Raw genomic sequence first — 18349 nt, forward strand, 5'->3', positions numbered from 1 at the left:
TCAAAATGCTGCACTTAAGATGCAAAAAAAAAAAAGAAATCAGCATTTTATACATTAACTGATGAGTAATGGTACCAATTGACTTTTACCAACTGGGGCTAGGCCTGTTTGGTAGGAGCTGTTAGTGCAGGTCACCATGTGTTGGAACGTTGCAAGTTCAAATTAGCTGGCCTCTCATTGGTAAAATCCATGAGATCTCCCTGCCTACTTGGGAGTACACTCAGCTTCAACATAGCGGCAAGGGATGCTACCCGTGGGTTTCGAGTTTGTGGCGTCTCTTCAACTTGGTGACATTGACAAGTTGCCCTTACTAGATGAGTAAAGCCCTTGTGGGCAGTGTTTACTACAGACATGATAAGCAGCAGTACATTGACGTGCACCACTTGTGGTCTTATTGTATCAAGGAGATCTCCTGTGGATGTTATAACACACACACACACACACCATATGGGTGGGTGCATTTGATGGTGCTGAAAAATAATCTGATAGGTCTATTTTTGCCTCTTTTGTGAGGTCTTCGCTCCTTCCAATCAAACACTGAAATCTTGAATCGTGGTTCCTTTTAAGGCAGAAGACTTTTTATCCTAAACAAATGGGGATAAATAGTCAGACCCCTCGGACTGTTTTTCCAGAGCAGATCAACCTTCAAAAAAGTGATTTGGCATCCTCACCATCCACTGTACACAAGGATCATGAGGTCCTTTTGAGATTAAGCAATGGACGGTAAAGATGTCAAATCACTTTCTTAAAGTGATTTGACAAATCACCTGATCTGCTCTCTTGTTTTCCCTACCTTTTCCAACAGGAGAAATAGTCAGCTTGGTGGAGTCTAAATCGCTGTGAGTGTAGCGATTTTCTCTATTGCATTCAGCGATTTTCTGAGGCCGCATCTTATATGAACTAAATTATCTCATGATGTTTTGAGCCCAACTTCCTTAGATACACTACTTCCACAAATGGCAAAGAGTCACCAAACCATCTTGTATTGTTGTTTTTTTTGGATAGGGAAAGCTGGGGATTAGGCAGACCCCCCCCCCCCCACCAGTTATACAACCATACCATTTGGGGTTTGAACTTGCAACGTCCCAACACAAGGTGACGTGCACTAACTATTAGCACAAACTAGCATAGGAAACTAAACATACCAAAAGCCGCCATAGTTGAAACGGGCAAAAGGAGCGTTGACACGGGAGCTCAGCGTTCTCCTCAACCTATCGATGCCCACAATAAGCCCAGGTCATCAAGTCGAAGGTAAGCAGGACCCTTGATCCCAAGAGAGAGAGAGAGAGAGAGAGAGAGAGCAAGTACCTTGGTTGCTCTCGTCAAGCAACCATGCCTCTCTATTCATAGTGGGAGGAGAGTGGGAGTTACATGCATAACATTTATGTATGTAAATCATTCGCATGCCATATTAAATGTGAACCCTTCACATTCACGTAACCCCCTCCCCAATGATGCCCTTCATTAAGAGTGCCTTGTGTCAAACCGAGTCACTCATGGTTGGACCCAATCCAAAATGTTCAACATTCTTTCATTTGACCCATTGACACGTTTGCACATGATCGAAGTTCTCTACTTTTGTTTCAATTCAATTTTCATGTGGGTTCACATGCTATTCAATATCACAAGAATGAATCATATAAGTCATTGAGATGAACACCTCTATATGAAATATCATATTTTTATGCACTATAATATTATTTATTTTTAGTGATTTAGCATGTTAAGATTACCTTTATAAATAGGTTGGTTTCTAACTCATTTTATTGGTCATTTAATATTGTTATTCTGTTATTCTCTCTACTCAAATGAGAGATTCTTTATATAGAATCAACAATACACAAAATCATAGAAAATCAATTTAGCTTCATAAATGTGATTACATATAATCATAATATATTGTCATACATCAGAATAAATCAAGCAAATCCATCTCCATTACATGTTGAAAATATAATCCTGGTGCTAGCCTTTAGTAAGGGGATCCACAGTCATTTTCTTTGTGCCAATTATATCAATACACAATAAATGATTATCAGTTCTTTCTTTAACAACAATCAAGTACTTTAACTACATGTATCATCACGAGGTTGAGCTCATGTTGTTATTCGAGAAAGGCACAACAACTTCATTATCACAAAAGATCTTTAATGGTCTCTCAATAGAATCCATAATCTCAAAACTCATAATGAAGTTTTTTATCCAAATAAAATAAGACAAAGTCTCGTATAGAGTAATAAATTTTGCCTCTATGGTACAGTTATAGATAATTTTTCACTTCTTCATGAGACAGCACCACCTGTCAGTATAAAAATATATCTAGTAGTGACTTTCTACTGTCAAGACATCCTCCTAAATCTGCATCAGAGTATCCAATGACCTCTAGGTGGCCAACCTTTCTGTAGGTTAACATATAGTCATTTATTTCATACAAATAATGCATGACCTTTTTCGTTGTCTTTTAGTGTGCAATGATTGGATTAGACTGATATCTACCAAGCATTCTCATAGTAAATGTGTTATATGATCATGTGCAGGTCTTCGCATATTGCAAACTCTCAAGAGTCGAAGCATATGAGACAGTTGCCATATGAGTTTTTCATTATTATTCTGAGGATAATCTTTTAGCCTCAATTTATCTCTTTTCACTATGGGTGTTAATCCATAAGAACAATTATTCATCTCATATTTTTTAAGAAACTTAAGGATATATGAATTCTGAGAGAGGCCAAGGACACCCTTAGTATCATCACAATGGATCTTAATCCTAAGGATATATGTGGTTTCACCCATATCCTTGATGTCAAAATGAAAGGAAAGAAAATCTTTTGTCCCATGTAACATGCTCAAATCATTAGTTGCAGAAAAAATATCTTCAACATATAAAACAAAAATTATGAACTTGCTCCCACTAGCCTTAAGGTATATACATTAATCAACAATATTCTCAGTGAATCCAAAATTCAAAATTACCTAATTGAACTTTTTATACCACTGGAAGGAAGATTGTTTAAGTTCATAGATTAATTTCTTCAATTTGCAAACTAAATAATTTGAGTCATCTACACTGAAACCAAGAGGTTGTTACATATATATACCTCATTTTCTAGATCCTCATTCAGAAAAGTTATTTTTACATCCATTTGATGTAGTTCTGAATTAAAAGGAGCTACGAGAGTCATGATTATCTTCAACAATTTCTTAGTTGTGACATGAAAAAAACTCTCATTATAATCAATGCCCTTTATCTGTGTGAAACCATTCGCAACGAGCCTATCTTTATACCTCTTTACTCGCTCTTTGGAGTCTACTTTGGTCTTAAAGATTTACTTACAACCAATAGGTCTTACTCCATCAGGTCAAGGTACAAGATCTCTCACTTAGTTCTTTGTCATAGAGTCAAGTTCTTCTTTCATGGCAATGATCCAACCTGTTGATCTTTAACTTTTAATGGTTTCTCTAAATGTATAGGGATCATCATCAATGTCTATGAAATTATTGGGCTCTTGCATATGCACCACATAATCTTGATGGATAGTAGATTTTTTGGTCCTCGTAGACCTTCATACAGGTGCTACATGTGGTTAAAAATTAATCTTTGTCTCATGTTGTTGTTGTATGTCTTCATCAACAACTTACTATACTTGGGATTGATGCTCATTGACCAAATTTTTCTCAGCATTATCCAAAGGGATAATAAAAAAAAAACTGAGCATTTTTCCTTTATAGGTATGGAACCTGAATTATGCATTTCCTCAAATTTAAAACTTTTAGATACATTTATCTCAATAGAACTATTTTCAAGAAATCTTGCTTTATCTATTTCTACTATCTGTAGTGTATGAGATGAACAATAAAACATAAAGTCATTTGATCTTTCTAGATAACCAGTAAAAAATCCAGTAGTCATCCTAAGATCAAAGGCTTTTATATGTGAGTTATATAATTTAACTTCTACTGAACATCCCCATATGTACATATATGATAAAAAATATTTTTTACTAGTTCATAACTTATAAGGAGTCTTTTGGATAACATTCATAGGAACCTTATTCAATATGTGCACAATTAACCTAAGAGCTTCACCCCACAATGTCAAGAAAATATTTGAGTAATTCAATATCGCTCGAATCATTTCTTTAAGTATATGATTTCTTGTTTCAACTATATCGTTTTGGTAAGCGCTACCAAGAATATTGTATTGTGGTACAATTCCTTCATCTTTTAGAAACTCTGTTAATAATTTTTTCTTTTGCCTCATCTCAATGAAACGATCATAATATTGACAACCTCTATCAAACCTAACCACTTTAATAACTTCACCGGTTTGTTTTCCTACTTCTTTCTTAAAGTCCTTAAAAACTCGAAAGACTTCATATTTTTTAAATAATAAGTAGAGATACATGTACCGTGAGTAATCATCTATAAAGGTGACAAAATATTTTTCACTTATATAACATAAAGAAAAAAGCTCACAAACATCCGTATACACAATCTGTAATTTTTATTATTGTGTTTGGCATCTTTCTTATATGTGTTAGACTACTTAGCCTTTATGCAGTCAACACATGATTCAGTATCAGTGAAATTAAGGAATCCAAGAATCTCTTCTTTCACAAGTCTTTGAACTCTCTCTTTTGAGATATGTTCTAACCTTTTATGCCAAAGCAAATAGGTTTGATCATCCTTTATGTCATATTTATTGTCAATCATTGTGTTCTCAATAGAGTAAGATTCTTAAATTTGAAATTTGGTTTTCAAACGATACAAACAATCACACACATATACAGAACCTACAGAGATAGGTTTTTAACAATAATAAGCTTGAAATTTTCAAATTTAAAAGCAAAATCAAATTTATCAAGCTTTTAAATAGAAATGAGGTTTCGACAATACGATGTAACATGAAATGTATAAACCAAATCCAAAATAAATTCAGACTCTAACACAACTCTGCAGGTTCTAACGCTCTTGACATGTGAACGCATTTTATTTCTTGAGAAGATGTTTTTTCCATGTTATGTTGGTTCTCTTTTGTTCATAAATGCCTGTAAAGAGTGGGTAATGTGCATTGTGGCACCAGAATCAATTTTCCAACTATTTAACGGAATGTGAATTAAATTGCACTCGTGAGAAACGAATCACTCATTACTTTTATTCTCGAGACATTTCTTATGCTTCAGGCAGTCTACCTTCTTATGTCCATTTTTCTTGCATAAGAAATATTTTATAGAAGAAGTTCCTGTTGGGATTTGGCTTTCGCCTCAGAGATGAAACTCTCCCCGGGGGTTTTTTCGTGTTCTTCTTCTTAAAGGAACCCTTCTTTGCCCTCGACCTATATTTTTTCTTATGGGAGGTCATATGTGTGCTCGACACTTTCACCCTTCAGTCTTTCTTCCTCTTCAATACACTTGGTCAAGAGGTCATTAAAGGATCACTCATCATTATGTGTGTTATAAAAGATCTTAAAGGATCCATATTCAATAGGCAATGAGGTTAAAATCAGATAGACTAGAAAGGAGTCTGAAATGACGAACTTCATGTCATTTAACTGGGATACAATATTTTTCATTTCCACGATGTGATGTTGGATATGACTATATTTCATAGACACCAACTTAGACATCAAGGTACTTGCCCTAGCATTATTATAACTGATGAACTGAGCATCAATGGTTTCAAGAAATTCATTCACTGTTCTGTAGCGAGGAATGGAGCCGCAAATGTTCTTAGCTACTCGTGATTGCAAAAGCAATATGTCAAGTTCATTCAAGCACTCTCACTTCTCAGAGGCAGCAGAGTGAATAACATTATTTCTTTCCAATGTGAAAATTTGGATTCATCTAAGATGGGGATAGTACTAGAACTATTAATGATCAAAGAATCGGGTACTACAAAAATGAAAGGTAAAGACCGTATAAATTCTCAAACAAGACTCATATTGAAAAGGTAAAAATTGAGACTTTTTATTATTCACATTTTCTAAGACAAGCATAATTGTATAATTATCGTTCCACTTTGGTGAAAACGACAATACTCAGAGTTGGTTTGTCTCCTCAATAAACAAGGAATTAACTTCAATTTGTGAAACTAATAGATCATGTAGCGAGAGGCAATTCAACATTATACATTTGGATATGAACATGCTTCATGGGTTGGTATACAAATCTATTATTATGCCTTATGTGAATTTGAAATACAAAGACCTATATTTTTGTAGAATCATTGTTGCATAAAGTCACACACAATCACAATACCAAATCTTAATATGGTCTAATGAATCCTCAATCAACACAACTCAAATCACTTTGGTGATTGCATGAGTCAGTTAATTAAGATCTTTTATTATAAACATAATCGTATTGTAAAGCATGTCCATGCACACATAATAATGCATGCATATTCATGACAAAATACGTATTATATCATCAAAAACACAAATTCATGCTTCAACTCATATGCATAAATAAAATTTTGAAGAAAACATATCACATATGTTATGAATTTAGTTATAATCTAACATAAAATGCATGCATGAGTCATGAAAAAGTCATACTTCCATGATAATAATTACACGTAAAGCATGAGAAAATAACATGCTTTTATAGGCAATACACGGGGTCCCCATGATAAAACATAAAGTATTCTAAACTGGTATAAAATAGCCGTCAACTAGTCAACCAAGGCCCAAAACAGATCCCAAAACAGTCGAATCGGTCTGAAACATGTACAAAAGCCTATAAACCACTAAAATTGAATGAGAAAGTTTGTGTTCCTTCACTGATTCATGAAAATAGTGTCTCTAAATTCAGGAATTGATGAAAACTGATAGGAAGTGGTCAAAAAGGGCTCTAAACCGGTCTCGAAATACCTCGTATCGATCACAAAACCGGTTCAGTTCTTAAAAACGGTTTAAACACTATATGGACTATATTTCAAACCTGATCTAATTCAATCCAGATCCATATCCATATCCATATCTTGTTCCAATGGATCTTGGGTTGGATCCCATGATCCCAATCTGAAATAGATCCAGACCCGGTCATAACTAGGTCTGGTGTTGAATCCCACGATCCAGATCTAGTTTGGATCCAAAATTGGTTCAAACTGGATCATGGGTTGGATCTTATGATCCAAACTCAATTTAAATCCAGATCCAGTCATAGGTTGGATCTTATGACCCAAACCTGATCTGGATCTAGACTCTATCCAAACAGAATTTTGGGCCAGATCTGAATCCTAGATCGGGTCCAAATCTAGAACTGATCCAAACATGACACCAGATCCTAGGTTAAGTTCATATCCAAAACTGGAACCTAAACGGGTTTGGTTCTGAATTGAGTCCCTGACAATGGGTTCAGACCCGATCCACCTAGTACTCAACGGATCATGGTGTATGGGGTCCCCCCGGGATAAGCATAAACCCGATCCACCCGGATTCTTGGATCTGGGTTTGGATCGGGTACAAGACCCAGTTGGGATCCACTGTAGTTGCTATAGTGGAATCCCGATGGCCACCCGAAACCGTAAAATTTTCTTTTTTTGTTTTGCAGGAAACCTCTATCGGTTGTCGTCACCACTGACGATCGGCCACTGCAGCTGACGACGATGGTCAGTTAACGATAACCAGTCGTCATCTGCTGATGGTTGCAAAGACATAGGGAGACCTTGTAGGGAATGTAGTTCCATGTTCTTGTTGTTGTTATACCCACCACTGCCAGCGGCCACCTCCGGCGGCCAGTCTCAGATGCCGCTGTCAATGGCCAGCCAATGACTCCTTGGGTTGACCACCGATGACTGCAGCGGTGGAGGGTTGTAAAGGATGGGGTTTTACTCTATCCATGTGATCCCCTTGGCAATAGCTGCCTCTGACGGTTGTTCCCAAATGCCACTGGAGACTACCAGCCAGTGGCGGTCAGTCATTGGTGCCCTGGGCCGACCGTCGGTGGCTGTAGCAATGGCGAGCTGTGAAAAAAAAAGGATTTTTCCCACTGCAAACCCCTTTGCATCAACCGGACACACTATCGTTGATGACGGCGGCCAACCCCATCACTGGTGACATAAAACAACCAACAGAAAGTTGGCTATTGCCTCAGCTACGGGGGGACCAACACACCAGGAAAACCAATGCGGGCACTCCAAAAATGCGACAGAAACCAGGATTCCAATGTTCCATCTTGTTGACGGTGACCATCGCCATCCTCCATAAAGAAACAACATCTGTTGTTGTCGACCCGCAAGTGGTAGATCATCGAACAACATCTCTTCCATTATCGCCGACTTCTCAAAGACCGAACGATTGTTCGGCAAGGGAAAAAGAAAACCATAAGTAATTTTCCAACAGGCATCCGAAAGAGCGTACCAATGCACCCACACGCGCAGTGGCTGTGAGGTGTAGGCCCATAACCCATTATTGGCGCAAACTAGCACGAAAAACTAAACATACCAGAAGTCGTCATAGTTGAAATGGGCGAAGGGAGCGTTGAAGCAGGTGCTCAGCATTCTCCTGAGCTTATCAATGCCCACGATGAGCCTAAGCCATTAAGTCAAAGGTGAGTAGAACCCTTGAACCCAAATGAGAGAGATAGCACCTTGGTTGATCTCATCAAGCAATCATGCCTCTCTATTTATAGTGGGAGGAGAGTGGGGATTACATGTATGTGAACCCTTCACATGCCATATTTAATGTGAACCCTTCATATTCTCGTGACCCCCTCCCCACTAATGTCCTTCATTAAGAGTGTCTTGCGTCAAACTGGGTCACTCACGGTTGAATCTGATCCGACATATCCAACACTAACTACTCTTGACAGACAAGCGGAGCCCCCCGTTGGTTCCTTGTATTGTTGTTGCAAAGCTAAGCTATTGGCCTATGGTCAAACTTGTTAGGAGTTTTTGGTTATATGAGTCCTTGTTCAACCTAAAATGGTATTCCATCATGACAAGAAATCTTTATTGTTTTAAGGGGCATTTGAGAGTCTTACATCTTAGATCTGATGGTTTGAGGTATTAATGCAGTGACAAGAGGATTGTTGCTAAATCCTGGATACCAAAACATAGTTCTACTATGAAACTAATATTAATTTAACTAGAAATTAAAATTCAATAAATAAAGTAAATAACAAAGCAAAAAAAGAAAGTAAGGTTTTCAATCTCCAATGAGTTATCTCGTCCTCCTCTCTAAAGTATTTATGGCCAAAACTAGATAAAGATAGGGGATCTGGATAGTTGTATGGATCCTATGAAAGTACTTATTTGAGTCATATCTCAGTTAGATCCACAATAAGGTGGTGAAAGACTATATGTCTACCTTATCTGTCCTTTTTGCTGGCTTAAAAGACATGCACACACTAGCATCCTTTTGCTAGGATTTAAGCTTGTACAGGATTTCAGTTCTAATTGTAATGTCTCTAAAAAATCTAACCTTTTTAAACTTTCCCAAACCCTAAATTTTGAGAAAAATTTAAAACCTTTTAATTATATAAACAATTCACATGGTTCCCGAAAGTAATATGCCAATAAATTCATCTATGAACATATTTCAACCGTTCCAAATACTAGACGACTCACCTGAGCGCGAGTGTATATTAGCCTCCCAATATCAGATCCAATATAGAATCATCTATAGACACAACTTGATTGAGACTATTACTCTAAAAGCTTCTCATATGTGAAAAAGAAAATGCGGAAGACAGAACCTATCAAAATTTAAGATAATTGAGGAGTTACGTAAAGATTTAAAGTTCTAAACCATATGCAATAACATTATAGGAATGAAAATGACAGAATTTAAAAATATTCTCATTCCAAAATATTACACTTCTTTAAATGTAAGGATCAAACAAAAAGTAAAATTTACACAAGTTTTTAACAATTTTAAACTTTTGCCTTATCCCTTCAGGAATCGTAGTAGGTAAGAGTGGAGCCTTCAACAACGCAACAACCTGCGCTTCGCATTAATCCTCCATGAGGTCATTTGTAAATATTGTAAGGCATCAACCACATGCCCGTAGGAAACCAAAACTAAACTTGAAGAATGCAATTCAAGTTAAAATGATGCAATTAAATGTAATTCCCATCATTTTTAGAAATGAGAGTCAAGGAAATCCATATCATAATAAGAACAAGATATTCAATCACATAAACCATCATTCATTTCATGGCATACATAATTGTATCACTTATATGCATGGAAACTCAAAATTGTCCTCATTTTAATTCATGACATTCAATTTTATAATCATTCATGTACATTATAATCATTTGCTTAAATGTATGAAACTAACAATTCATAGCATATTATAAAGTGAAGTAAAAATGTATTCTATCATGCAATGTCATCGTTCACTTTCTTTATGCTCAAAAGAAACATGCTCATGTTCATCTTATGACTAAGGCATGCATTATTTCAATTACAAATTCACATGTTATTTATCAAAATATTTATGCACTTTACATTCAAATATAATAATAAAACACATGTGCCTCGCACATACAAGCACCTCATGTGGATCAACCAAGCCCTTGACTTGTATCAACAAGTCAAATCACATGACCAATCATAAACGTGTCTTTTTTATTCACATGTAATAAATTCATATGCAATAATCATGCAAAACCTTAAAAGTCTCTACATGTTTACAATATATAATTATATATATAAGCAGTTGTCCTGAAAATCTAATTAATTGTTTCTCTTGTTTATTCAAACCCATCTAGTACAAAAGAGGGTATAGACATTCAGAAATAACCCTAAGAGTATTCAATGGAGAACGAACCCATGGACCTAGGTCTTAGCCTACGCCAAACCAAAATCATTGACAAAGATCGAGCATGCATCCCTAACTCTAACTTAAAGGAAACATATCAAACATTTAAAGGTAAATACATGATATATTATTCATCAATCGTCAATTGATAGACAAGAGAACAATGTCCTATAAATCATTCATTTCAAGCATTCATACATAAAGCATTTCATCACTTAATATTTTATTCAACCCTAACTCACATAATAAAACATAATCTATATGCATTCAAATCATACAAGTCATCGCATAAACATTATATATATATATATATATATATATATATATATATATATACTAAGACATTCAAATAATTGCATCATTTTCATATGCATTCATAATTCTTATAAACAATAAGTGAAATCACATTTGACCATTCTAGCATGAAACACACACAGATGCCGTCTAAGTAATTTAGTTAGATATTCATGATACACATCAATCTTGATACATAAGTATGATATATTCACTCAGACAATCATAATGCAATCATTTGAAATAAAACTATGTAGGCATGACGTATCATTCACCTAGTAAGTCAAAACTAATCATTTGTAGGTGTGATGTGTCATTCACATATACGCTAACATAAGGAAGGTGGGGACGTCCCACCTTATGGGTCCTATTTTTTTTAATATTCAAGATCTATTTATTAGAATATCTAAGATCCATTTATTAAAATCTAGGTATTAAAATTATAATTATCTAATTTGAAATTCAAACAAAAATTAAACTAGAATTTTATCTTTATTTCTCAAAAATCTATCAAAAAATTTGGTTGTTACAAAAACATGTTCTCAACAATCAAAAGTAGTGGGCTTAATCAAAGGAAGATCATCAATCTTGATTATTGTACCCTTAAAAAGTGTGAAAGGAGAAGAAAAGAGAAAACATGATCTCAAAGATGAGAGTTCCCAAAAAACTTACAAGATACCTTCATTATGGGACTAAGTCCTCCTTAAATAGTCCAGGGCCAAATCAGGTCTAGTGTGGATCCAATCCAGTGCAAACCAAAGCAAATATAGATCGATCCAAGATGGATCTCATCTCAAACAATCGAAACCAAAGCAAAAAGTCCAAAACCCAACTAAATAGATTTGATAAATCCAAACAGGAAAAGAATAGAGAAAACCTCATATCAAGATCTAAAATTAATAAGGATCAGATTCTCACATTTGAGTTTAGTATATAATCATGTTACAACAGAAAAGCCAAATCTATAGGTTCATAATTGGCTATCTCAATCAACTTAGAAAATCATTGTAATTCATCATAACATTTCATTTAATCATATAAATATTCACAAGATCCACGCCAGATCGCCTGGTCTAGAAAATGTATAACTTCACAAGGAGTTACCGCCCTAGACAGATGGTTTGCCTGGTCTTAGACAATGCACTTCCTTGTAGGAAGATAACGTCTTTGCGAGCTACCCGTTATTAGACAATGCACTTCATCACAAAGACTTACCGCTCTAGTCGAATTACCTGATCTGGTCATGCACACTCTCGCAGAGAATCTTTTGGGAACAGTTCCTCAATGGGTATCATATCCAGTGTAAACTATTGTGATACATGCATCAATACAATTGATCACTCTCAGTGTAAATAGCCACCAACACAGGCACAAGCATGTATACAATCAATATGCATCACATCATACATCCATATGGCCCTTAAATCATAAAATTACACATTTAACCAATAAGGTTTCATGAACCATAGTTTATTATTGAACTTAAACATTTATCGCAAGCATTCATAATTTTATATCATGTGGCATTTAAAATCATATCATACAGAAGCATTATCATACGCATCATCTTATTGCCACAAGGAATATTGTATTTCGTAAATTGAACTTTCAAGCATGCATAAACAAAACATGAGTTTTATGCATGCATACGTGAACATGTATATTTCATAATACGAATCAACTAAACCTTAACATACGTAACTCCTACGTAGTTTGAGTTATGCACACAGGATTCAAGTCATATATGCATTGTTTCACTACATTAATCACTATACAAAGCAAGCATTTCATGCATAATGTGTATCACGCATAGTGTGTGTGTGTGTCTATATATATATATATATATATATATATATATATATATATATATATATATATATATATATATATATATATATATATAGCATTCACACAAATCATGGTTTGTTCATGAGAGCATGAGATGTATCAGTATATACATAACGGTATTTACATAATCCTATCATGAACATGATTTTATCGTTCATGCTTGCGTACATGATTACATAATTATTATTTCACACTAGCATGATACATTCATTCTAGGCATGTTTTTATAATAGAATTCTCACATGCATGGCAAGCTCAGTAAAAAAAATAATGTCATGCAAGCATTTGATGCTGTCAGTTCAAGTACAACAATACAGTTAACCATTCATTTCACAACAATATCAAACATGTACCTGCAACAAACATACTCCAATATCCCGCTAACTACAACCATGACCATCATGGTCTCCAAACTACAATTATCAAGAGTCCTAGATATCCACAACTAAGTGAGTGTGTGAGCAGGAGAGTGTTGCATTCAAGAAAGTAATTAACCTATGATGTATTTGCACCACTTACTTACCACGAGTAGTTACCCGATTTGCATGCTTTTGCATTTGCATTTTTCTTTTTCTTTTTGCATGACATTTTTAGTTGCATGCAATGCTTAGCATTAAGCATCGCGCAATTTACTCAGCTACGCACCTGCAATGCACAATTATATAGACAATATAATACATTTCTAACATTTTTTAGCAATATGGCTATGCTACGAACTCATTGTGCATATTAACTAACTTTTAGATTCTATCATACAACATAAATAACATTCTATAATTTTAGTTTGGGAATCCTACCTTTTCTATGCGACGAAAAGTAAAATGAAACTCGAGATCCTGAAGGTTCAGTGCAACTGCCACACGACATGATCTAATTGTCCCTATCACAAAGAGAGAGTGCTACAGCTGCACACAAAAATGATAAATTCTAAATACGCTTTCGCTCGCGAGCGACAAAAAAAATCAAAACACAAATCGATACCTAATTGGCGAAAATCGAAAAGCAATACCCTGACAAGTCCAAATCAGATTGGATAGCCGTGTGGTGCAACTCCATGGGCTGCACGTTGCCCAGCGCATCACCCCAGTGATGACATAAACATCGAGGTACTCTTTGTCGAGGGAAAATTTTTATATCTTCTTGTGAAACGAAAGCAAAACATGAAACATACATAGAAAAGAATACTAGCACGCACGCAGGATACCTGTTGTCATGGTTGGCAGTGGTGTCGACAACAACCCATCATGATTCTCAATGCTAAGAATCGGGCATGCAAAATGAGGCAATGATGTTAATGAAGATCGGCTGGAATAATACATAAACAATACATAATCCATGGTTGAAAATTAAAAGAAGGCACATAGGTATTATTTTAAGCAAAACAATTCATCCCTAAAAAAATTTAACTTGTCACTTAAATCTGATTTATGGCCCAACCGAAATGTGAATCACCTCGTTTGATCAATCACAGAAAAACCCAATTTCCAAAACATCAATCAAAATATATGGACTAACTTTCAATAAAAATCAGGGTCATAATTTTTGAAAAGTGAAGAAAAAGAGGAAAAAGCAAGGTATGTTGGTCACGTAGTCGATAACTCAGGCAACACCGAGCATAGACAAAGAAAGAAAGAAGAACAAAGAAATACTACGCGGCAGAAAAAAAATGGAAATGGACAAAAGAACAGAAGAAAGAAAAAAAAAGATGCTATTCCAAAATGGCAAGACCCCCCCTCACGGTTGGGGGTCGTTTCTTCGACAAAAACAAAGGTCCTGCCACCTACGGTGGTTCGGGTTCTGCTCGAATCAGAGAAAATCGAACCCCAAAAATAGAAGACAACGATTACGGGCGTGCTTTGCTGAACGAAGGAGAAAAAAAAAAAGAACAAAGGCATTGGACAAGGTGCAGCGGTGCACCAGGGTTCACCGGCATCGGCGGTGGAGACGCAGTAGAGACTATTTGTCTGCTGCTCAGAGAGGGTGAGGTTTGGTTGCAACTAATGTTGGAGTAGAAAGGTCATGCAGTGGTGGCCAACGCAGTGGCCGACAGCAATGGGTGGTGGCAGCCTTTGGCCGATGGGCGGAGGGGAAATGCGGGAGAAAAGGAAAGAGGGAAAAGAAAAAGGAAGAGGAAGAAGAAAAAAAAAGTAGGAGGTGGCACCGTAGACGGGGCTCACGGCTACGACAGAAATGGAGTGAAGGAAGAGGGAGGGGGTTTTGGGTGAGGAAGAGAATAAAAAGGAGAAGAGGGGACAGGTGCCCTAATGGCCCGACCTCTCCCCTTTTTACTCGATAACGGGTCGGGTCTGAATCGAGTCCGGTTTGGTCCAAACCAAAGTTAAATAAAAATAAGGTGAAATAAAAATTAAAAAAATTACTAATAAGAGAATTGAAAAAAAAAACATTTAAACCAAACCTGATTAGTTAAGGTAAATTTATTTTTTTCTACCATATCAAAATCTATAAGTTAGATTAGTGTAAACTCCTCAATTCATCTCATAAACTCATTTTAGACAAAAATTTGATTTTAAGGTTAATATTATATATATTAAATTAAAATATTTTTTAAACTAATTTTTTATCTTGTTACAAAATTATTCTAGAACCATAAAATGTATCTTGTTAAGTCTGAAATGCCGCAAAAATGTTTAAATGGTTTTGTGACTGGTTAAAATGATTAAATTGGCTATTTTATTGATATTTTATTTACCGCAATAATTTAAAACGATTATTTTACCCTTCTTTGTCAGAAAGATAAAATTGAGCATGTAAACACACAAAATTGATAATAAAAGATAAAAACATAAATTTTAACTTGAAAAGAGTCAATTCCTTTATTTTATTTTATTTTATTTTAAAAATTTACAGGTTTTACACTAATCATCTTAGCAATTTGGATCCGGATTCTGACTTTCAACTACTCCTCAGGATCTAGAATATTATGGATATGCTGCCCTCCATCAGGTACACTGATGTGGCACAGACCCCATGCCTAGATCTAAGGCTTCTCAAGTGTGTGATCTTACTAAGTATATGAGATTCCTCGTACAAAGCAGAGTGAGAGTATTCCTGAATCTAAGAACCAAACATACCTAAATGTTGGGTTTTTTTATATTTACATGGAGAACCCCCCCCCCCCCCCCCCCCCGGATCAGAGACCTAGCTGTCCTGGCTTTGCCTTAAGTATCGCTGTCCTGGCAGCATAAAACTCCGTGGGCTTACCCTTAATGTAGGTTGTTATGCACTTTCTCCCTTGTTAGAAATGAATCAAGGTGGTATCCCATGTGGTAAGTGGGGTCATGTGTCGAGCTGAAGGCCCAGGATCAAATCTCTCTGCCCCATGGGGCGGCTCTGGTAGGGGTCCGCCTAACCCCAGCTTGCCTTTAAAAAAAAAGAAAAAGAAATGAATCAAGGTTTATTAGATTACCAATAAATGATTCGCTTTACCATCAAAGACATGAAATGCTCTCCCTTCGATTCCTTTGAAATCTGACTTTTTTAGCGATGTCTTGCTACATCCTTTTCTCACTCGGCCTTTAGTTAGTAAACGGTTTGTGGTAAGTGCAAAATGACAAATATTGAGATATTTTTTAAAATATAGTAAAAAATTCCATAAATTCTGTTAACCATTTTAAAGAGCCAACCAACTTATTCAGAAAATGTAGCAATATTTTTTAGATAATGTAGAATTGTTATGGTATTACAATTTTACTGGTTATACATCCAAATAAAGCCTTTTTATATTTGTATATTTTATTCCTTTTACATGTGATTTTTAAGTTCTTTGAATTATTTATTTAAGCAGACGTTTTGTCAATAAAATGTGAAAAAATGGAAATTTTCAATTTCTTACAAGATGTGCCGTTATTTTGCTTTTTAAAACTGTTATCATTGTGGGGTAAGGGTAGGACCAGTTGTGGTAAGGGTAGTCATGAAAATGGCTATGCACCAGCTGATGAACTAGTTTGGGAGCTGAATTTAGTTGCTATTTTTTTTTCTTTTTTGCATGGAGAAACCACCCCCAGGATCAGAGACCTAGCCGTGCTGGCTTTGCCTACCGTACTTATGGTCAGCATAAAACTCGGTGAGCTTACCCCTTGCCCCCAGGCAGGGAGTTTACCCAATTAAGCCTTGTGCTTGATGTTTGGGCTATATAGGTTCAGGATTGAAGCAAGTCTTGCTCAAACATAACATACAACAAGCTTTGTTTGGTTTGCATGGGCTCAAGTTGAAATCAACTAAACCTAAGGAGGAGGTGAGATGAGATAGTTGGGTGGATTGGTCGCATTATCATAACCCAAGTCATTGTTTTTTTTTTTTTTTGAAAGGCAAGCTGGGTTAGTTGGACCCCCTACCAAAACATCAGCCGCCCCATGTGGCAGAGGGATTCGATCTTGGGCCTCCAGCTTGACACATAACCCCGCTTACCACATGGGATACCACCTCGGTGGTGCCATAACCTGAGTCTTGCTCCTACAAGATTTGTTGGGTTTGGTTGCATTCAAAACCCGTGTTAAGAGATGAGATGAGATGTGGATAATATTGCATTGATATCTAAATGGTGGTGGTCAATATGCGAGAATAAGAGAGATTTGGCGGCCTATTTTTTGCAGCAACCTTGTGATTAGGGACCTAGATGTGATCGGTGGCGGCGGCCGTCCGGTCTCAATGGATAAAAACCTGGTGTTTCTTTAGAGATCGTATCATATATGATCAGCTTCAGGATAAATGTATATGAGGATGCTCTAGCAGTGGAGAATTTTCAGTTTCATCCTTTTATTTCTCCATGATCGACCCCGGTGTCACCATGCTTCCTGATAAAGTTTTATGGGGCTCATGCCACACCCTGCGTTTAAAACTCTTAGCTTGGCTTGTCCTACTTGATGGGGGTCCTCACTCATGAATATTTTAGGAAGTGTGGCCTACAAATAGTCAGTGTTTGCTGCCTCTGTAATTCAGATTTAGAGACTACTCCCCACATACTTTGTCACTGACCTTATTTCCAGCAAATCTATCGTGTTTCACCAATTGGATGCTCCGCTTGTCTGGTAGGAGCAGCTAGTGCACGTCACCTTGTGTTGGGATGTTGTAAGTTCAAATCCCAAGTGGAAAGATCAGGTGCAATATGTTTGCGCAGATATTTGTGCATTAAGCACCTGATCATCCTCCATCTTGGGGATGTGGAACCCAAGGGAGATAGAGTGCTTAATGCACAAAGTTTTGTGCAATCATATTGCACCTGATCATCCTCCATCTTGGGGATGTGGAACCCAAGGGAGATAGAGTGCTTAATGCACAAAGTTTTGTGCAATCATATTGCACCCGATCCTATAGCATTGTATAACTGGTAGGGGTCTGCCTAACCCCAGCTTGCCTTTAAAAAAAAAAACTACTGCGCTTCATGGAGCCAACTAAACCTGTGGGTGTGAGATTTCTCA

This window comes from Nuphar pumila, chromosome 3 (assembly GCF_984573655.1).
Source record: "Nuphar pumila chromosome 3, dmNupPumi1.hap1.1, whole genome shotgun sequence".
In the NCBI taxonomy this organism is placed as follows: Eukaryota; Viridiplantae; Streptophyta; class Magnoliopsida; order Nymphaeales; family Nymphaeaceae; genus Nuphar; species Nuphar pumila.